At 38.3% G+C, this 22,546-nt stretch overlaps 1 long non-coding RNA gene across 6 annotated transcripts in view; it reads right to left on the bottom strand.

Moving 5' to 3' along the window:
* Positions 1–13,877: 13,877 nt before the first annotated feature.
* The window catches only part of LOC125325336, a 138,615-nt gene continuing 129,946 nt past the window's right edge, over positions 13,878–22,546 (bottom strand). For all 6 annotated transcript variants that reach the window (XR_007203286.1, XR_007203284.1, XR_007203285.1 and 3 more), the window contains one exon: positions 13,878–21,810. This is a non-coding gene — a long non-coding RNA (uncharacterized LOC125325336). The remainder of the gene's footprint in view (positions 21,811–22,546) is intronic.

Raw genomic sequence — 22,546 nt, 5'->3', positions numbered from 1 at the left:
TTTCAGCTCCACATGAAGGCACCAAATGAATTACAGTACACACTGTATTCAATAACAGTGAATACTTCAAAGCTTCCTAATAACTAGGGCATGAATGTAAAATGTGTTGCTCTGCACATCTAAGAGTTTTCCCCTTTCTCATCATGTTCTTTGAAAAGGTGGCTTTATTCAGATTTTTGTGACTGTTCTTGTTCTACAAAAGCACTTTTAGGGTTTTATTGAGGTTTACATACACCAGTGTTCAAGACGAAAGGCTTTCATGTCAATTATTAATAACAAAATCTTTCATCTGTCTATTTAAAAAAATAAAAACATGATCCTTTTTTTCCTCATTTTGATGTTTAATTTAGAATGAAAATCAAACTCTTTAAAAAAGTTTTCCTCACTATCACAAGGGAAACTATGATGTTTTTAAGAATTCTCTCTATGAAGATAATGCCTACTAAAAATAAAATAGAAAATAATAAAATAAAGGGCTTAATCCTTTTTAAGGAAATGTTGAACATATTTAATGATTTCAACAGGAGTGGAAATAAAGTCAGGATCTCATGGAATCAGAACACAAAATGCTGTTTCTACTAATGTATTTGGGGATAATCAGTTCATTGGCTTAGAAAGCAACTCAACGGGGACTTCAAGAGCTGTAAAAAATGGAAATATCCCTGATTCAAAGAAAACCCTCTTTGGTTTGACATCTGTTCCTTCAAAACATCGCAGCAAGACCACAGACTATCCCTGTATTACCACAGAGCATGAGGGCTTGTCCTGTGATGACCTAGAGTCCTGGTGCCTTGCCATGTTGCAGTGTAATTGTTCATTGACAGACACCTAAGCCTGCAGTACAAGCAATTAAAGTCGCTGGTGCTCTGCAAGAGTCATTTCATAGCCCTTGGTGGAGCATTGCTGCCCAGGCCCTGTTCAGGACCTGTGTCTCTCACATTTCATGGCATTTTAAAACTAGAACTGGAAGTGGATTCTATTTAGCTCATTTTTATTTCTGGAGCACTAACTATCACATAAAAATCCTGCTTCCCTGAAACAGTCATCAGGTGTCACTTTATACGGAGCTCCCTTCAAAATTTTGGACGGATCTACTAAATTTCATAGTTAGGGTTTGAAATTATTTTGTTTGAGACAGCAGTGCTTGCAGTTCTTGAATTTAATTTTAAAAAGTTCTTGCCCTTCTAATTACATTTATATTTCAATTAAGATTCAATATTTCTAGCCTGATTTCATGTTTCTAACACATTTCATCCCTGAATTTTGAGCTATGGGTGGATGTACCTCTAAGTACTTTCCTACAGCCCCAATACAGTGCAAGTGCTACAAAAGTCAGGTGGTTATGCACCTTGTCTTGATGTGGTCTCTCCCATCAGCTCTCGGAATCACATTTATTAAGGTGTCCTGATTGCAATAAAAACAGAAAAGGATATCAGCAAGCATCTTGGAAGTCATATTTATAAAATGTCACTAGATTTATTCTTTTAAAGGAAACAGCAGATAGAATAACCCAAATATATTTTTCTGTAACTTTTTCTCCCTGTGCGCAATGCAGCTGCACTTCAGAGCAGTTGCACACTCCTCTCTCAGTATAAAATCGATAATACTTCCATTGTCTTCTCTAGCAGCTCCTATGACAATTAAAGCTGAATTTATTTCATGGCGTTCACAAAAAAAATAAACCCTAACAAACTCAAGCCTCTAAAAAGTTTGGAATCCATTCCAAAATACTCTTTAAAAACCCACAGGAGCAAGTTCATATTATGCATCTGACAATATAGAGAGAGCAAAGATAAAAGGAGCGTGAGTTGGTGCTTAGATCTAATGACAGGGATTCAAATATTTGAACTGCCATTTCAGCTTCAGTACTGATTAATCATATAATCTCTGACACATTATAGCCACACCATGCCTTAGTTTGACCCTCTATATATTGAGGACAACAATATTCACCCCCATTTCTGAAGAGGTTTAGAAGTTTCGTGCAAAGAACACCAGATAAGTATAAAAAGTTACAATCATCACTTTTGGTTATCAGAGAAGTTAAGGGGCTCCCTTCACACATGACTGATGGGTGCTTTGGGAGGAAAATGAAGTGTTTGGGCATAATTCTACCTTTTGTTACCTTTTCTGCCTTAAATTACTACTTTTCATCTTCTGATTAGGCTAGTGCTGATTTGGAAATCTTAGCCATACTCTTAAGTGAAATAAACCACTCAGCTTTTTATCTGACAGCATTGAAACTCTTTCATTGTACATGGAGGTGTGTTAATTACCTGTTCTTACTTCACTTCCTTCCCTCCTGCCACACAAATGAAGAGGCTAATCCTGTTTTACTCATCATGAATGATAGCAAAGGTGTGATTCATTTGCTCTAATTTAGTCACCATCTGCCCAGGGTTTGAGGCAGGTACCCTCAGTCCCCTTTATTATCAGTAGAGAGAAACAGGTATCTCCAGAGAGCAATTTATCTTATCCTGTGATGGGGGTGTCTAAAATAGGTCAGAAAATCACACTCTGGAGGTATCTATTATATTTCTGGGAGCATTAAGGGAGCCTGAGGTGAGTGGCTCAAACTTGGGTGCATAACTTTTAGACATGCCACGCAGAATATCCACAACAGCTGCTAAAATGATCCCATGCTGGTATAATAATTCTCACTGCAGGCTGATACAACCTAAATGGGACCGACATCTCAGAGAACAGATAAAGTCTGGTATGAACAGTCATACTTAGCAACTGTGAATTTGATGCCTGACATTAATCAGGAGATAATAGTGAGATTGTAGCTTTGAGAGCCATCAGATGAACTCGACCCAGTCATCATTAATCAAACACGCTTTGCTTTCACATCCCATACTTTGGGGCCTCCATGCATGAGGCAGAGATGTTAAAACGTGCAGCTGAGCATCTCTTTTTCTGGAACAGCAAGTTCCTTATTGCTAATAATAGTAAATTAGTTACTATTGATTCTCAAACACCGTGGTTATCCCAGTCTAATCATTAACCTTCCTGCAAGGTAGGAAGGTTCCCTATTAAAGGGAATCAATTTTAAATCTGGGGCCTTGCTAAAACAACAACTGTAGATGTTAAAAGGCTGGCAGAGAAAATTTTCTCTGCCAGCCTTTTAGCATCTACAAACAACAAAAAAATTTAAAAATAGGATACTTAAAGGTTTGTCATGAGTGTTCAGAGGTACTTTTGACAAAGTATTAAAGATGTAGGAAGATTTATTTTTCCACAAAAATCTAAACACAAGACCCAGATCTCCCAGGTATGTGGATAATCATCACTGCAGCCATCACTGCAATGCAATTGTCTCTCAGGGGACTGTGGTACATGTTATAGGGCACTCTGCAACAGCACATAACAGCTTAGGACAAGAATTAGCTAAACTTATTGAGCTGCTGACACTCCTTCCCAAAAAACTTTGGTTTCTATGCCATTAGCACAGAGGCCTCAAGTGAGAAGATAAATTAACAAAGAAACTGCCAACAAAATCAAAAAGGAAAGAAAAAAGTTGGTGCTTCTCTATGTAAAAGCCTATTGGTACCTCCAGAAAGCTGTTTGTATCTGTCCCTCCCTTGAGTTTTTCTCTCCTCCAATCCTGTGCCATCCTAACCACTTTTGAATATCACAGTGGCTTCCTTTACTGTTTTACTAAATCACAGCTCTTCAGACCTGAGGTGTTGGAGCTACTGAGCATAAATTATGTTCTACCCTGGGAAGGGACTCTACTCTCAGCAGCACAGATTTTCTTCCCTTAGAAACCTGGCTTGAGTTAATTCAATGTGACACCAACACCCTCCTCCCCAGCAAACAAACAACTGTCCTGTTTTGAACTCATGCCACTTTTTGCTCATTATTTCCTCATTATTAGTTTCAACTGACTCTCAGTCTTAGCAGCTGTCCCATGTAACCTCATCCATAATTTTTCATTCCAACATGAACATCACAAAAGGAAACTTTTTTCCTCTCCCAGAAATGCCTTTCAAGGGGCCTTGCACTTCAAAATCACTACAGTTCTTGAAAATTTGACTTCATATCTTTTCCCTTATGAGAGAAAATATTCCCCATTAGATATAAAAAAGCTGAAATAACAAGAAAATATGGAGAACTCACAAGAGTGAAAAGAGCACAGGAACCAACAGCCCATCTGCTAAGGAACTATTTAAGCTACAGTTGCCCCCCTGGTCCAAATTTAAGGCTTAGCCTGAAAGTGGGGTGGAGTTGAGGAAATATTCAGGCTTAAAAAACGCGTTTTTAAGAAGCTGTTACTTCTCTGCGTGAAATGACAGAAACTGTTGAGCTCTTCTATTGGCAGTGTTGCTCTTTGTTTTATATAATTTCCCAGTCAACATTTTGTGTTTTGTGGTAACTTGCACAACAGGGATCCTGTGTAGAAATACCCACATCCAAACCCTCTATATTTTCAAGAGAAACCAATATTGATGTTTTTCAAGCCAGCATTTTATTCAAAGGATCCCCAATATGCAGAAAACTTTACCCAAACAACAGCAACAGCCCACTATTCTTCTTGTTTACAAGAAACAAAATGACTTACAGTAAAATATGTATCTGTCAATTAGGCTCAGAATTCCCAAATTCAAATGGGCATCTGTGTATAGATATTTGGTAGGCAGTTGTACAAGTGCTTCACTTGCACACCCACATCTTAATTTACTGTTACTGTGTTTATTAGGTTTAGCTCCACAGGCACATCCTTGTCTTAGAGTCAGCAATAATCTTCAATTTACATTTTAAACTAGTAAAATTTGACTAGGAAGAGGGTACCAAGGAATAAAATAACTTCTACAGATTTCTTTCTTGGGCCAATGTTGGAACTGGGAATAACATCAAATTCTGATCCTTGGTATGGCATTATTAATACAGACCCAGCTTTATTTTAAATCAAAGTTGCTGGAAAACAGAGCAGCACCGAGTTGAAAATGTATGTGTCTCATCTGAATGCAAATCTGTAGTCAGATTTTTGGCTTTTTGTAGCCATCACATAGCACCATGCAGATTATTCTGTGTTTGTTGTATACAAATGATAATTTTGATAACTGGAAAATGCCAATCTCTTGCCTGAGTCTTAGGGAATCAAACTGAACTGACTACAGAAGCACAAAGGCTACAACCTGCATCAAAGGTATAATCATCCTGACTAGTGGAATAAAAACGATTTAGGTCACACCACAGAAGTACTCAAAAATCAACACTGCCCTGAATGCAAAATGAGACTGAAACCAACAGTTAGCCTGAACTTTGTTCACAAATTCAAATTGCCAACAGCAGCAATGCCAGCTCTCACTGTTTTCTTTGGGACTGTTGTGATATTTGTTGTTCTTCTTAAAGTCCTGGCACCTGTGGTCAAGGGATTAGGTGTTGATCTCTGCTTTCTTCTAAAATAAAAGTAACTTTTTCAAGTTTGAGGAAATGCTTCAAAATATTGCCTGTGCATGGCAGGCTATGGACTAGTTCTTCCTGTGCTCCAGAGCAGCCAGACCCAAAGCAGCTCTGAAGCAGAAAGCACACAGTGACAGTGCTGTTAGTAACTCCTGAGGAGCTGTATGGGCTCGAGCTGCCTACTATTAAGATTTTTGGAAAGCTGTTTGCTTGTGCTCTGCTGGTGTAAAGAATAGGCAGAGCAAATTCATGTTTGCCTCTTCAGACAAAAGGTAAACTGAATGAAAATGCCTCAACCCCATGTTCTCCCCAAGATTTGCTCCAATATCATGATTTTCTTGCCAGGTGAAATGTATGTGGGATTGCAGGATGTTTCTGTAGCCTAAGAGGTTGTGAAAACATACTTGCATGTGAGAAAGCTTCCCAGTGCTGTCCTGCTCTGAGAGGACTGGACAAACAGTGTACAGGATATGGTTCAGTTTTTGGTCTTGCAATTTCAATCCACTCACAAATCTAGTGGGACTGAAATAGTCACTTTTCTAAACCTAAGCAGTTGCTGGGAAGAGGAAGAAGAAGATTTTGGGCTGTCATTTGATAGGCACTCTGATCAGGTGCTCTTTATAAGCAATATGATTTATGAACAAGAAAAGAATATTCTTTGTGAGCAATCACATGTGCCAAACTTGCTATTATTGTTAATTTTGCAAGGATTGGCTAGTAAAAAAAAAACAAAAAAACCCCAGAAATCAAAGACTGGAGATGACCAGTGGGAAGAAGAATGAAAACACCTTCATATATTTTTTGTTTATATGGAGTTTTCCTGGAATGGCCCATCTGAATCAGAATAGTATTGACTGTTAAGCATCTAGAGTGAAGAAGTGTGAATTTTCCTATTCAGTTTGTAAGAACAGGGCTTCCCCTTACCCAGCCAACACTTCTTGTTTCTGTTGTTTGAATCCCTCTCTAAAACAAAAGGTTTAAAATATGAGAACAGAAGTCAAGGATACAAATTTTAAATATTTGTTTGATTTTGCTATTTGTGACCTTCACTTATTCTCACAAAATCATGACACCAGTGAAATTGTGCTGGGTTTCCATCTTTGTAAGTTCAGCACCAATTCCTGCACAAAAGAATAAAGTGTGTTAAACTCTGTAAAGCTTTTCTCCAAAATATTCCTGTTCAAGGGACTACTGTCAGTGCAGTCCTAGCTCCCAAAGTTCAAATTCCAAATTTTCCAGTGTTTGGAAGAACCATAATATTTACCAATACCTTTAAATTTCTAATTTTCATATACATCTACATCCTGGCACATAAGGAAATATTCCAAATACCTTATGCGTTTTATAGCTGTTTATTCCAAATGAAATAATGAAATAAACCAGGCAATGTACAGAGTAGATTACAGAGGAGATTTTACCTGCTGCTCTGAGGTTAGATGTGAATATAACCAACACTGGAAAGCACACTTCTAATTTTGCTGAACCACAAGACTAGAAATTAAATGAGAATTTCCATTCAGAGAGAGCAGCCTTCCTTTAAGTGCATGAAGGGAAGATGTATGAGGTAAGAAAAGTATATTTAGGTATTGTCTGCCTTGATTATACCATCTCTCTTAGTTTTTCAAAGGACTAGGAAAATATCTGGCTTGAATTCTCAGCAATTTGGGCTTAGAAATGTTACTGAAGTGTAATAGCTCCCCCTGCCAGGTTTAGATTACAAGCTACATTTCATATGTGTGTACATACCCTCACACACACTCCAGAAATAAATTAGCACCTATGTTAGTATTTGCTGTCGTTGCTTTAGTCTTCAATGATTATTAGATCAAAAGAAAAGAAATATAGGCACTTGATACCTAATGTGTATTAAAGTAATTTTGTAAAACTTTCAAAGAAGTAGATATTAATATTAATTTGAATTCAGTATGGGCAGGAGAAATGTAAAATTATTCCAAGTGGTAAGGTAGAAATAAACTTAATTACAAAATTTTAATTTCACTTTAATTTACTGTTAACTTTTCAGTCTTCTATCAAATTAACCGATTTTTTAATCTCAGACAATTTCATGAAAGGTAATTTTGGTCTAAAACTGTTGCCTGCTGGCAAGCTAGGACCAAACTCTTTTTGTTGCACAATGTTCAGTCCATTTTTGGCTTCAGTAAAGCTGATGACAAGAGTTCAGAGCTAACCACCTTAACCTTCAGAAACCTACACTTACAACTGACGCCAAGAAATCCTACAGGATGATTCTGAAAGTCAAGCTATTCAATTAAAATTATATCTGAACAGGTAGAACTCAAATCTTTCATGAAGGCCCCAGTTCTAAAAACACTTAACAACTCTATGGACACATGAAAATGTCTACATAGGTGTCTATATCTACAGAAGAGATATAATGGTAGTGACTAGGCTGAAGTCTTGAAAATCTCAGTGTGAAAGTATGTAGTAGTAGTAATAATAATAATAATAATAATAATAACAATAATAATAGGTAATTATTCAAGGAAAAAAAAAATTGCCATCCTCTGTTTCCTCTTCCATCTCATCCCCACCCTGGTTTATGCATTAATTTAGACCCAGCAAATTTTTTGATACTCTTGCAGTTAATTTACAATGAGTCAGTGAGGCATCCTTCACCTTTAATGCAAATTACCAGTGTATGTGATTAATGAATTTTTTATTGCTGGCTGTTTACTACAGTCAGTTCAAAATATTGAGGAACTATAAATTAGGTCCCATGGAAATCGTGGAATTGTTTAGGAAAACGTAGTCATAATGTAGTAAAAAATTGTTCTTCAGCTTTTCTTTTTCAGCTGCTGCTATTTGAGACCCCCCATTTTCAAAACTGGGACAAAAGTTTTCCAGTGAGGTCACCAAGTTCTTAAATTGAATGTCATGTTCTGGAAGGAGTTGGACCATGTGGTAAGAATGAAAGGAGAAGTGTGACATGGTAGCTGTGGGAATCAAAAAGGTGCTTGCTGAAAAAAATTCCTCCAGGAAACACCAGTTAGGACTTTGAGAGGGAAGGCCCTGGCAGAGCCAAGTAAGGCTGGTGGTGGAGTCTCTTTTCTCTCTCTGTAAAATATGTTAGAACAGTAAGTGTTTATATGGAACTAAAAGACCGCTTTGATCTCACCGTAGTGATGGAGTTGACAACAGCAGCAAACAGTTGCGGAGTCTATCTGTCATGATTTGAGATGCTGAGCTTTAGGGATACACAAGAGGAGATAAAGTTGAGATGAAGATAAATGTGCTTATTTCCTTATGGCTATTCCATTTCACTGTCATTAGCACGGGAATTCTCAGGCACAAAAAGCACCGTATTCAGAAAAAGTCGTTCAACAGACACCTATTTTTCAAGACTGTCCAGTGCTAAGCAAGTAAGACAAGGGTGTGCTTTAATTATTTTTTGCCAATTGTTTCGCCATTATTCCTCTCATCACTTTTAAGGAGAAAAATAAGGAACAAATTCCTATCATTTAATGCTTTGATATTAAACCATTGGACACTTCTGGGGCTGTGATCAACTCCAAGCTCATATCCTGTGCTGCTGACAGCTGTAATAGTATCAGTATGGATCCCAGGAAAAGCTGCAGTAAATTGGAGTGAGGAATTTTTGCAGCTTGAAGTCTTGTGTCCTTTATAAGTGAAATGGTTTTTTTTATGCCTGCTTGTATGAAATCAAAGGCAAGGCTCCTGTTCAACACTGATCTACAAATAGGGATATATTTTGCCCATTTGACCAAAAACTTGAGACGTGAATACTTGGTTTGAGAGACATCAAATAAATACAGGAACTTTGCAAAATAAAGTTTGACAGGTAATATTACAGACTCCCTAGATCATTAGTCACTTTTGAATATCTTATGTTTCCCTTCTAGGAGCTGGATTCAGGAATCTGTCTAGTAGGAGGCAAAGTCCATAAAAAGAAAATGAAACCACAAAATTAATCACACATCTATTACTTGTCTATTAGGTGTTTTGTCTTTTATAAAAGCATTACAAAGACATAAAATAAAACAATACATGTTGATTTTTGGGAGAGTATGAGTCAAGAATAGAGAAAACCGTCTAAGCTTTCATGGGAGGTGGAGAAAATGCATGATAATTTTCATATTGTAAGGGTCTGCCTTCACTATGAGAAGACTTTAAGTCTCTTTTGTATGATTAAGGTACACAGGTCTTAAAATAGAGAAAATTGAAGTGGTCAAGAGGTGACCAGGAAGAATAAGCACACAGGTAAAGCACAAAGCATTTCGGTCCATGTCTCAAAGATTGCAGTATGGTTTGACTTGAGTTTATATCTGTTACTGAGCACAGAAAATTTTGTAAATGCATAATTAGCATGTCCATTTGACAGCCTACATGATCCTCCAGTACATCTGAGGGAAAAGATCAAAGCTAAAGAATTCACAGACTTGTGTGTGCAACTGTGAAGTTATTGTATGACGTTTTTCAGTTTAACTACAAATTCTACTTGTATGTAAAAATGTCATTTACATTTTTGCAGAAGTTCTTCTAAATTAACTTTCATTATTTATTAATTTAACCTGATGATGTCTTATAATTAGAACTGCTGAGAGATTGACTACAGTATGGCATTTCCCTATAATTGGAACTGCATTGTTCATGATTGTAGAGGTTTTTAATATACTCACTCACACCTCTGGTTGCTTGAGGAATGAAGAGGGTGCAAAGAGCTAAAGACCCTGAAAATATGGGCACGTGTAAATACATATAACTATAATGTTACAAATCTAGGCTAAGAGTAGTTTATTTTAAGTGATTTAGATGGCAAATAGTTATTCTGATATGGAAAGAAGCAGTAGGAAAGTGAATGGTAGCCCAGAAGTTGTTAAATTATACATAGGGGTTCCTTGGAGGTCTGGTTATATAGCTATATATATGCATTTCAATATAGGAATTGAAATTCCTATATTGAATGGCAAATGATAGTTGCATACCATAATAATAATAATTACTTTTTATTTACAGTGGTAGGAATTACCTCAATTTTATACTGGAATAACAAAGACATAGATCTGGTCACTGTCTTTGTCTAACAGTTCTTTCAGCCAAAGGGTGACAGAACCAGAAATTACTCCATTCTCTTTTAAGAGGAAGAGAAATCATGGAGTAAGGACATCATCAAACTGTAGGTTTAATTGATTCCCTTTATTTCATATCAGAAATATTGCATTGTGCATCTGAGTCTTTAATGAGCCCAGCCAAGACAAAAGAAAGATGCTCTATTCTCACTGACCTCTCTGGCTGCGGCAAATCCCTGAGGTGCAAGGCAGGGAGAGCAACTGAAGTTTTTCAAGAGAGCTAAAACACTGGGATGGCAAAGCAGCAAAAGCTTCTGCATTCCAGATGGAACATTGTTAATATTCTGGTTTTGTGGCTGCGCTATTTCGAAACAAATAGAACAAAGTAATAAAAAACGAAGTTCATTTGCCATATGGCTGTTTATCTCTCTGTGCTACAGCTCAGAGATAAGTAATGTATGGTCTCTCAATATGGCACATCCACACGCTCCTCCCAGGTGCATACGATATAGCACACCTAGATTAGCACAAGCCAAACTCCTTTTGATTGCATTGAACATGTGGCATCGTGGCTTAAGGGATTTTCTCCTTCAGTTGAAGTATAAGATATGTTTGACAGCCAGGAGAGGAAAAGATGCATTTAGGACTGAAAGGAAGAGTAAAGGGGGAAGAAGCAGGTGGATGGAAAGGCACAAAAGATAACGTGGTTGGTTGTTCAACGTATTCTATGTGAAATTAGTGCTCAGGAATGATAGGATTCTGACAGCCCAAACAAACCAAGATTTGCCTCAAGAGAGAGTGAAACATGAGCAGCAGCATCCCTGGCTCACCACCATCAGGAGATTTGAGTGGATAGAAATTTGAGTGGATACAAATTTCTGGGACCCAGCAGAGAATGACCAGAAATGGCAAGACACCAGTACACCTCGGACACTCATAGGTGTGTTCAGGGAGGGAGTGTTGCCTGCATTACAGGCATTTAATGGCATTTGACAGCAAATAAAAATAGCAAATATAAACAGCAAATATAAACATATATATAACATCATGTTGTTATATATTATAACACATAATATAACATCATGTGTTAGTTAATTTTCCTGAATTTGTCAAAAGCAACCATATCAGAGGAATGCCAGCCCTGCCACAACCACAAGCACTTCACAAGTTTAGAGCATCTGGGTCTGTGTGCTGTAGGAGAGCGTGGGTGTGCATTCTTTACACTGCTGCAAGGAGGATAAAAGCATGGCTGACGATGCCAGTATAGGTAATACTATCCTTGCAATAGGACAGTTCAAATCTGGAGCAGGTAACTTAGAGAAGTTACTCCATTCCTTTTACCTTCTTTAGTCTTGATTTGATGTTTTGTCTCTTATTTCTAGGACGTGGCTGAAGTTTGGAGTAGAAACACTACACCACTGCATGTAGACACAGAATTTTACTGGGAGACAGTACCACTCCCAGTCTCACAGCTCAGTGATGACCATACAATGTTCATGAAAAAAAATAAAAAAAGTAATGAGAAGCTCACTCTCAAAGCAATTATTCCCACAGCTTCCCATGACTGCTCATTTAGGACAGTCATTTAAGAAAATCAGTGACAACATACAGTATCATTTACATGACTTTGCGACCAGTGACATTCCAACCAAAGGCCTAAAACAAGTTAATAAAGATGTGGTGTCCATAGAAAACCAAACATATCTTTTTGTTTGTTTGTTTTGCTTTGTTTTAATTGAGATGAGACCTCAGAGTTCCTGCAGGTTTTGATGTGCAAAAAAAGTTCTGAGTAGGCATCAAGAGTAACTTGAGGGGAAAAATTATTGTAGCTCATCCATTTTAATTCTGGATAACAAGGCAAAACTTATCTCCTGATAGCTCTCTAGCTATTCTGATGATAGGAACCTCAGTACAAAGCACTTACGCATGCACTTAATTTTAAACCCAGCAGTAATCCTGATTGAATCAAGACGTCTACCTTTGTGCTTAAAGTAAAGCATGTGCTTAAGTACCTTTTTGTATAGGGGCCTTAATTACATTATGTGTGTGAGAGGATATGATAATTTTAGTTGGCTTTCCCAAGAGGGCCTTTAGTTAATAAAATAACTAGGTTTAATACTCTACAGAGTCATATGGGAACAGAACTGTGCTCCTCCTCCTGAAGCTCAGCAAAGGGTAGACTGTAATTTAATTGTTGGAAGCACAGAAAGTGCTGAAATGCTGTATGTCTTAATATTGTACTCAAGAGCATGTTTGTTTCTACTATGGAATACCTTGGGAAACCACCACTGTGCAATGCTACCACCAGTTATTCATAACTATGTTTGGATTTCCTGATGTTCAGTTCCAGACTTTAGCTGTTTTACCAGATTAGATAAGGGGGAAAAAAGTCCGATTAACAGGAACTTTTTTAAAGAGAAGGAATGAAAACAAAAGCAAAAATAAAACTCATGTTCTTTTCCAACAGAACCACCTGCTCCAGTGAGGAAAATTCAGCACAATAAAGAGAAGACCGAAAGAAAAGGAGGATAGTTCTGTCTGCAAATAGATTATGCTTATGCATGCCTTATTATGATTCTTCTTTGATACTATTCTGTGTGAAAAGGAATGTGTAAGCTGAGCCTGTGAAGTGCATGGCTATGAGAGACAGTGGTGAGCAGAGGAAGGACTGGTACACTCACTGTAGATCCTCAGACATCATACTGAGGTGTTCCTTTCAACCTTTCATCCTCCACAACACTTCACCAAAATGTTTCCCGCAGAACCAGAGCCAAAGGTGGTTGCAGGTAACACCTCAGGGCAGTAGTTTGGGCTGGGCAACTGCAGGCAGGTGGAACCCAAGAGCCAGGTTTTCACCTGAGCCTTACACTGCACAACTTGCTCTGACAGCTACAGAGTCTGGGAGAGATTTTTTTTTCCCTATTTGTTGGGTATATTTCAGGTGGTTTTATGTATATAACATGAGTCTTTGTATAACATTACATTGAGCAGCGCAGACTTCTTAAAAGTAGCTTCCCATAGTTGTTACTGACAATGTGCTACTGACTTCCGAAGGTGAAAACTGCAGTAACTCTTTTGAAATAACTGAAGCAAAGCTGAGTCAGATCAAATCAGGATTCATCACCATATTTGTTTGCATCAGCAAAGTTGATTTTGCTTAAATGGCAAAGAGCAACAATTTCTACTAGTTGATTAATACATACTGTGCTTTTATATCATGGACAGGTTTCATGTTTTGTTGGTTTGACAGCATCACAGTGTGCTTGTGCTTAAAAAACAGTCCTCAGCTGGGAAAAGAACAAAAATATTTTGAATTATCATTAGAAAGACACTTAAATAAAAATTAAATAAAAAAAAATAAATAAGAAGGCAATATTATGGTTTTTTTACAGATTTTTATTTTAAATGGAGGAATGATCTTTTACCTTAACGTAGAGAATGAGATTTTAGCCCAGTGTTGGAATTTAGGATATGTAGTCATTTACCATTAAGTTTTACAAAGCTAAAGATTAAAAAATTATCCATTAGAAGTGTTAACTATAAGGGGCTTCCAAGAAATTTCTACTCAGTTCTATTTGGGATTGATTAGCAAAAGGGATTTATGGGGCTAACTACAACTTCATGCACCAAACTCACACAGTTCAGCTCCTCATGGTCCATGGTCGGACGCCACCTTTTGGCCATCAGCCTGTCTCTGGTTCTATAGGACCAGATATTCCACACATTTCCTAATGCTTGGAATGCAGAGATCCTTTTACACCACCTTCTCATTGATGGAGGATTGAATTAACAACAGTGGGGTTTTAGATCAACACCCTTTCTGTTGATTGAATTAACAACTGCGGGGTTTTTCACAGAAAACCCAGTCGCTGTGACAACCCGTGGGTGTGCAGTGCAAGTGAAGGTCTGCAGTCCCTCCCTGAACTGCAGAGTAATAGAGAAATTACTATTTTAATAGCTACATGTTCAGGAGTGTCCTCCCCAAATGTGGGCAAGCAAAGCTCGCTGCTTTTCCAATCCCGTGTTAATAGTTGTGCAGGTGTACAAGCCCTCACGCAGGATTTTAGGGGAGAGGTTGGATAAAACGAGGCTGGGTGTTAGGAAATTGCAGTTAAAAAAGTGATTTTCAATAATGTTACTATTTACAGGCTTAACCTTGTTTCCATCTGAGTCAGCAGCAGACATCCAATGATTTCGATACTGGAGGCTAAAGCACTCAATATCTTTCAAACTATAAGGTCAGAACACAAATTCTTGATGTATAGACCCCCAGCCAGCAAGGGAAAGAGGGGAAGAAACGAAGGTCTATAATGTATATGTTCAGGAATTTGAGCCCTGGGTTCATCAGCACCAAATTTCCATTTGAATTTGAATAAATTTCTAAGTAATAGAGGAACTAAGTTGGCAAAGTACACATATATTAGTCTAAATTCAGATTAATTTCAGATCTGTGGAACAAACAGCATCCAGCTTCAATCACTTGCATAGTTAAAGTATTTGAATGGCTTAAACTTAGCCATATGCTTAAATCTCTAATGAACAGAGACCAGACTGCCTTTTTTTTAAAAAAAAGCCTTACATTTAACATTTGCCTAAATACCGATTTAAGCTCCAGGACTTAAATCTATGGAATAATTTTAATTTAGAAAGACAGAGGTAGAAAGGCAGAGGAAATTCTTTCCTTCTTCTGAGATGGAAAATCAGACAGAAAGGGACTCTCCTATTTCATATAACACCCCACAGCAACCTCCCCCTTCTATTTTCACTGTAAATAGAAGTTCACTTACTGCCATTCACTTCACAGGAATCAACTAATTTGAAAACTGCTATTACATCTCCCCTCAGTTTTCTGATCTTCAGACTAAACAAGCCCAGTCCTCTCAAATTTGCTTGTAAGACATTTTTCTATAGGACTTTGATCATATTTGTCATTTTCCTGTGGACTGCTCCTGCTTTCTTCATATCTCTCTTAAAATGTAGTAACTTGAAGAGGAGATCAGAGCTGAGGGCTTTACCAGAAAATTGAAAATATTACTTGCTGTGATTTATATGTGACGCTTCTTTTTGCACAGGGTGGCACAAGTGGTTAAAATGATTAATTTATGTACAGATTATTTTCCTTTATAATCCCAAAATAATTTCTGGCAAATCTGCTGTGCCCTCCCTCATCTTATATTTGTGCAGAAGTCACGTGTTTGGTAAGAAAGAATACAGTTAGGCATAGCTGCTTGGCCTGTGCATCATTTAACCACCTCTTATTTTTCCAGACTATGATTCTGATTTGCTAAGACTGTTTTGAATTCTAATCTTCAGGGTGCTTGAGACTTGTCCCGATTGGATATAATCCACAAAAATTGATAAACATGCTCAATTCCACCCTTCATTACTAAAAATGGGGAATAATACCAAACCCAGGAGAGGTCAAAGTGTGACTCCTCCTTTTCTGCATTGCCCCAGTGTAACAGAAACCCATTTAGAACTAGTTTTTTCTTTTTCTTTTAGTTCTGTTTTCTAACTTGGTGTGCTTACATTTGCCCATTTTGCATTTTCTCGGTTTATTTATGGTAACATCTTCCAAATCATGTCAGAATCAGATGGTGACTCACAACCACTTCATTCCATGAATCCTGTTACCCTGCCATTGAAGGAAAAGTGATTGGTTTGACAGCTTAGTCTGATGTATCTGTCACTTATCACTTTTACATCCTTTGCTTACAGGTGAGTTGAGTATTGCTTCTTATCTATTTGGCCTAGAATTTCTTTATCTGCAATTCTCCCCTGTTTAAAAATCAGATACTACATTCCCCCATTTCCTGCATTCTAGATTTCCAATCATTCTCTCATTTTCCTATTCAGCCACTCTAGATTATTTCAGCACATCCAGAAATAACAGAAAAAGTCCATATTTTTCAAATTAATCTCTAATTTATTCTTTGCTTATATGAATCTCATTTCTTTGTGGTGGAGAACTGGACTGTTTTTTCTTTTTAGTGAAGAATAGAGAAAAAACACCTTGGGAATTCAACATCATCTTTATCATCGTTTATGTAATCCAGGAGCTAATAAGGGAACTAATAGGGGATTTTACTGGGCAGAATCAGATCCAAAACATATTCCAACAATGTAACCAAAGACATGAGGTTTAGTTTAATATTTTTCCTACAATGTATGGGCACACACCTATATAAATATATATATATATACATATTAAATTGCATAATGAGCAATTGAAAAATCAAATTAGCAGGAAGATGAAATAGCTTGAAAGCTATTTCAAAAACACCTTTCAACACCTGTAAAATTATTAAAATCTTGGGAAAAAACTACCTTAAACTTTTTCATTGAACTGAAAAAACAGTAATTATAGTTCTGTGCCATGTGGTTCCCAACCTATTACAATAAATATTTTACATTTGTTTTTTCACTTTCTCATTTATTGATCCCTATGCAAAAGTGAATTTAACCTGATACAGAAACATCAAATAGGCAAGGTTCCCCTCTCTATTTGGTGGGAGCAATTTATACACACTTCATTGATCATTTCTGTACACTCGTGTGTATATTGCAATTTTTAGTATAATTTATGAACAAAGGAAGAAGGCATGTAAAATTGTTGGGGTAAACCTGGTGACATGGTAGGGCTTTTGCTTTTTCAGCCTGATGAGCAGAGAAGAAGAGAGGTTAAGGAACAGGAGGGAAAGGATCCATAATAGTCATCTGACACCCGGAAAGTTTAAAATTGCCCAAGGAAAAAACCAAATAACCACAACTGTAACTTTGCATTATCACCCTAACTTTCCTGGCCCACTTAAGAGTGCACCCGGGAAACGAGGAGTTCATAAATGTTAAATTAGACAGACTTTGCTCTGTGATGCAAGCCATGGCTGTGACCTAAAGCAAGAATATAGAATGCCTTTCAGTTAGAGAGTCTGTCGCTCTCGTTCCCTTTGATGCTCTTCCTTCACTTTCAGGAAGAGAGCACAGGGAGTTAAGGTTTGTGGCCTGCTCCCCTGTTGTCCCTCATTTTGCAGGCACTAGAAATCCAGATGAAACCTCGAGCAGCACAAGAAGCACACACACAAAATCCCCTTCACTTTCATCAGTAACTTTTTCCCTTATGAAAGTTTCCATCAGAGAGCCAGCGAGCCTTATTATACAGTCACCCAGCTCTGGTTACCACACAGTCATTCAAAATGAAGCATTATATAAACTGCCATAAAAGGTTCCTTCATCTGAACGCTCTCTCGCCGAGGTCCTTTCTTCCTCCCACTTTGAGGTGAGGTAGAAGTGAATGAGTCTCTGCGGGTTCTCTGGCTCCTGCAGATCACAGGGGCTCTGTGGCCCCTTGTAACCTTCCTGGTTATCTTTACTCTGGCAACAGCATCCCTACACAGACAGGGAAGGCTGAGTCAGCAGCCCAGGCCTACCATCCCTTTGTTAGAAACTTGTCCATAAACATTAGCTGTAGGCCTATGTTCTAGCAAACTTCTCTCTGTGTCAAAATTACACAAATTTATCAAATGCCTGGAGCTTCTGAATGTGGGACAAAGTTTGCAGCCTCTCCTCTAACTAAAAATAGTTAAAGTCAAAACAGGAGACTGGACTTGGATCTGGTCAGAACTGCCTGAAACATGTGCAGCCCCAAGGAGAGAGAGAGAAGTGGTTCACACCCTTCTGCTCCTCACTGGGGGCTGGGCCATAACACAGCTGGGCCATAGTTAACATACCAAGGACATATCAAGGTTGATTTCTTCTCAAACAGCATAAGATTGTAGACTTGTTCTGTTTCGTGCTTGCATCTTGATTAGACTGCTAGGGTGTCTGTTCTTGGGAAAGGGTTCCAAGAGCGACAGCATTGTTTTTTGGGACTGATGGGAATCTCCTCAACAGGGTGAGAGCACATGGCAAAATATCTGCAGTTCAGTCTGTGCTAATGTCCCTGCTGCTGCTTCTGCTTCGAGGAAGCAACTGGAGACGAATTACTGGTCCTAACTTCCTAATTAAGGAAGAGCTGGAGGGAATACATCATGGGCAGTAGGAAAAAAAAACTGAAGAAAAGGAATTTTTTTCTGGTTTATGCTTCAAATGATTCATGACTTGCGATACATCATATGGAGTCCTGGCTCAACAAGAGTCTTAGGCAAGTGTATTGCTTTAACTTGTAACCTTTTCTGAAAACTATTGGAAAATTGAGTAGCGCTTCATTCCAAAAATGAAAGACTAAGTAAGGACAGAAGTTAGACCCGAGAGGAACTATGCTTGTTCTACTGTTTTCAACACTTGCTAGAGATACTATTTTCATGTTAGTCTTTTGTAGCTGATCCCTTTTAGTGGGACTAAAGATTGATGTGTTACCAGTTCAGAAACATGTCTTGTTTCACTATGATTTTAACAAGCCTGTGAGATCTAATAAAGTTTGTAGGGATGTGGAACTCACAAACAAAACTGAAGTAACCTACCCTTAGCTTTGGCCAACTCCATGTCCACCTGAATAAATGACATGATCTAAGGGTCCATCATACATAAGTAACATCCATATAGCGTTGTTCATAGAACAACACCCCTAAAACTAAAATAGATTAATGTTTTCCTTCTCTTCTGTTGTCATAATTTCTACAAAACAGATAGTTTCCTGAAGAAGGCTTCCATTCAGCACCCCTACCATCCTACTTCCTCCCTGAAAAAGTATCAAGAAATATTTATGACATGCAAAAAGGCTTCCATTTCTAAGAGTATGAAATATGTTCTTGTCAGAAATAGAGCATTACACTTGGGTTTTCATTTAAATATGATTTCTGAAAACTAATAAAAAAATTAGAAATGTTGGTGCACAGAAAAATGAAAAGTGAGAAAAAAATGCATAAAAAAATATCCACAGGATAGCATGGGGAACTAAGTGGGGGAAAATTACTTTTGCTTTGGAGAAAGCATTATGTAGGCAAGGCAATTTTATTAACACGGTTGGATAAAATATAAAGGGTTTTCCTAATCTCAGAGACTTCAAAAGAGACTTTTTTTGAGACAATATTAATATCAAAGCCAGTTGTCACTATTATTAAAATGTTCTTTGCTCTTCATTAGTCACAAATGATCCCCTCGACTCACAAAAAGGTACTCGGTAAATTAAAAGCTTTTATGTAACACTCCAACAAAAGTTGAATGACTCCGGAGTTAAAAGGCAACTCTTGTGTCTGTCAATATTCAAAGTGGTACCCAATTTTTTCCTTTTTTAAAGTAGCAATTTCCTTGGGGTATTTATTCATTTATAGATCTATTAAGAGCCTGATGAGGAATGGACGATTAATGAAAAGCTTTGTCGTTCTGACTTCTCACAAGCAATCATTAAAGGCCTGATTTTGCATTGTGGGCAGCCTGCTAGTGCCATGTAAAATCCCTCTGGAGGATAAACAGGTCTATCCATCTCCAGGGCTAAGCGAAGCCTGGATTTATGTCTTTGTGAGGGCAGAGTGGTAATTCCTCGTGCTGGGTACTTTTCCTAACGCACTATGTCTAAGCACTTCAAAAGAGTTTGTTTGCTGATCGCGTTAGCCAGAACACAGCTCATCCCTCCAGTGGGCTGCATTGTGTGACTCTTAATCGCTGTTTAATTGCAGTCTCACACTGCTGAACTTAATGGGAGCTCCTCACCCACTTGCATGGTGAAAGACTGGAGGATAGGATTATGGGATTTTCTTAATGTAGACTCAGAAATACCACACATGATGCGGGGGAGTCACTGGAATTTGCCCACCACTGGATTTGTGTGGTTGCTTAGAGTTGTCTTTCCACTGAGCCGTGTATGTCTCTCTGAGGCTGAGATGTGGGGACTGAGGATCCACTGTTGATTTTCACTTCACATAACCCTGTTGGTGGTACCATTTGTCTATTGTGTTCTTGCCTCGTGGGAAGGTTGGTGCTGGAATGGTGGAGGCAGAACTGAGAACCAGATTTCCAGGATTTTATGCCTGCCTTGACACTGATTTGCCTTAACTGAAGAGTTATATCACTTTTCCCCTTTGTGCCTCAATTTTTCTATTTATAAAATGGGAAAAGAAACCATGGGCTAAGGCTGAATTAATACCTTTAGACTGCAAAAGAAAGGTAATATAGTAGTACAAAGTATTAATTATTATATTATCTCTCTCTCTTTAATGGATTTATATTTAATTCAGTTACAGAGAGATGCTTTGTTCGCATAATAACATTTTCTACTGCCTTTGAGGCTCATAGGAGAAAGCTTGTGGGAAGGAAACTGGTAGGTGTTTGAATTTAGAAATGCTGCTGGTTTCAGTGTATTTAAAATGCTGTTGAAGTCGGGACGATTTAAATGTGTGAGATTTCAAATGTCTCATTGACACACATCGCAAATTCCTTCATTGCCTGAGGGAGCTACAGCAAAAGGAAAAGTTGGAGTCTTTTAGTTTCACAGTTAAGGCAGCTTTTTTTTAAAGTGAGTTAATGATGGAGCATTTGCCTGTGCAGTTGTAACAGAGCAATCTGTCACTGTGAGAAGACTCCTGGGGTGACTACCAAGACATGTTAACTAGCAATGGTACCTCCATTGTACATGACCCATTGCTCGCCCCGGTGTTGCAATATATTCCAGCCAGATTCCGGAGTGAGAAATGGGAATGGATTCATGTTTTGAACAGAGGCACAGGCCCAACTCAGCTTGTAAAAACTGAGGGTGAGGGAAGTCTGCTGAGGGAAGCAAGCTGAGGGTCTGACCAATGTTCTTTTTCTGTTCTTGCCCTCAGCATTCAGCGGCGCATCTGTTGTGTTTGTCACGGAGCTGGCTCCTCTCGCTGGCTCCCCTCCTTGCACACCCCGCCACGCGCTGCACGCGGGACATATTGTAAGCACACACTCATTGATCTTTACTCCCTCTGATGACAGATACAAATCTGCTGCCACTGCACCTTATGCTAATGTTCAAATGAAAATGAATAGTATGCACTGAGGCACACCAGGTTGCACTTTACCTGCCTGTATACATTTATTTGGGGATACGATGCTGAAACCAGCCTTCTGGGCCCATCTCCATATCTCAGCTCCAGAACAGCATGAGATTTTCAGGTGTGTGAATTCCCCCTACATTAGAACTTGTTTTCTTGGCAAAGGAGCCGAGGTCTCTGGGCTGGAAAAAGCAACTGAATGGTCTGACAAAATTCTTCCCCTGGGCATAGGACAGTCAGGACCATTGTTTACTCCTGTGATTTGTTTCAAGGTCACATTGTGTGTTAAGTGAGACTGAAGCAGTCTTTCACTTATGCTGGATAGAACACGACTGGCTTGGACTCTCCCATTCATGTCATCCATGATGATGGAGTATCAAACTGGATGCACTGGACATCTGTATCAGAAAAAAAAGTCAAAGTGAAACAAGAGAACTGTTTTCCTACCTCTCTCCACCTTCATTCTGTGTGTGATGCAACTGTTAATGGAATATGGCTGGAAGAAACGTCTCAAAAATATGCAGTGATATTCCGTGTGAAAGTTTCTATAACAGTCAACAACCAAATCCTCCATTTCATTCTCCAAAGCCATAATTTCAGCTGATGTCTATGTCCAAATAAAAAAGTGAAAATATGAGTAAACCAAATCCAATATATCTCATATACTCCTCCAGTTCCCAGAGGATAACATATTCCAAACATCTAATACTTTTTTTTCCTGTTTTCTGACCTGAAACGCTGGAATTACAGCTGCTGATCGTGAATGTTTGAAAAGAGTTGCGAATGCCTGGCAACTCTTTCAGTGAAGAAATTCTTCCTGATGTCCAACTGACCCTTTCCTGGCACAGCCTGAGGCCATTACTTGTCCTGTTGGAAATGTTAGGGTGTACTCTTGTCCCTGTAAACTGAAACCTCAGTCTCAGGAGATTCCTTGTGGGATCACTTGTACTTTTTTTCTGTCAAGATCCTCTTCAGGACTGTAAAGTGATTTTCTTTTCATGTCACAATGCTCTACACCCAAAGAAATTATTTGTTCCATTTTTTGCACAGAAATCAACAAAATCTCATATTATCTGGAATTTTGCCACATATCCTCTACAGATACCAACCTCAACATATTCTTTTTCTTTCTAC

Source organism: Corvus hawaiiensis, chromosome 4 (assembly GCF_020740725.1).
Source record: "Corvus hawaiiensis isolate bCorHaw1 chromosome 4, bCorHaw1.pri.cur, whole genome shotgun sequence".
Lineage (NCBI taxonomy): Eukaryota > Metazoa > Chordata > Aves > Passeriformes > Corvidae > Corvus > Corvus hawaiiensis.
The sequence above is the reverse complement of the archived record's forward strand: the minus strand, read 5'-3'. Positions and strand labels throughout refer to the sequence as shown.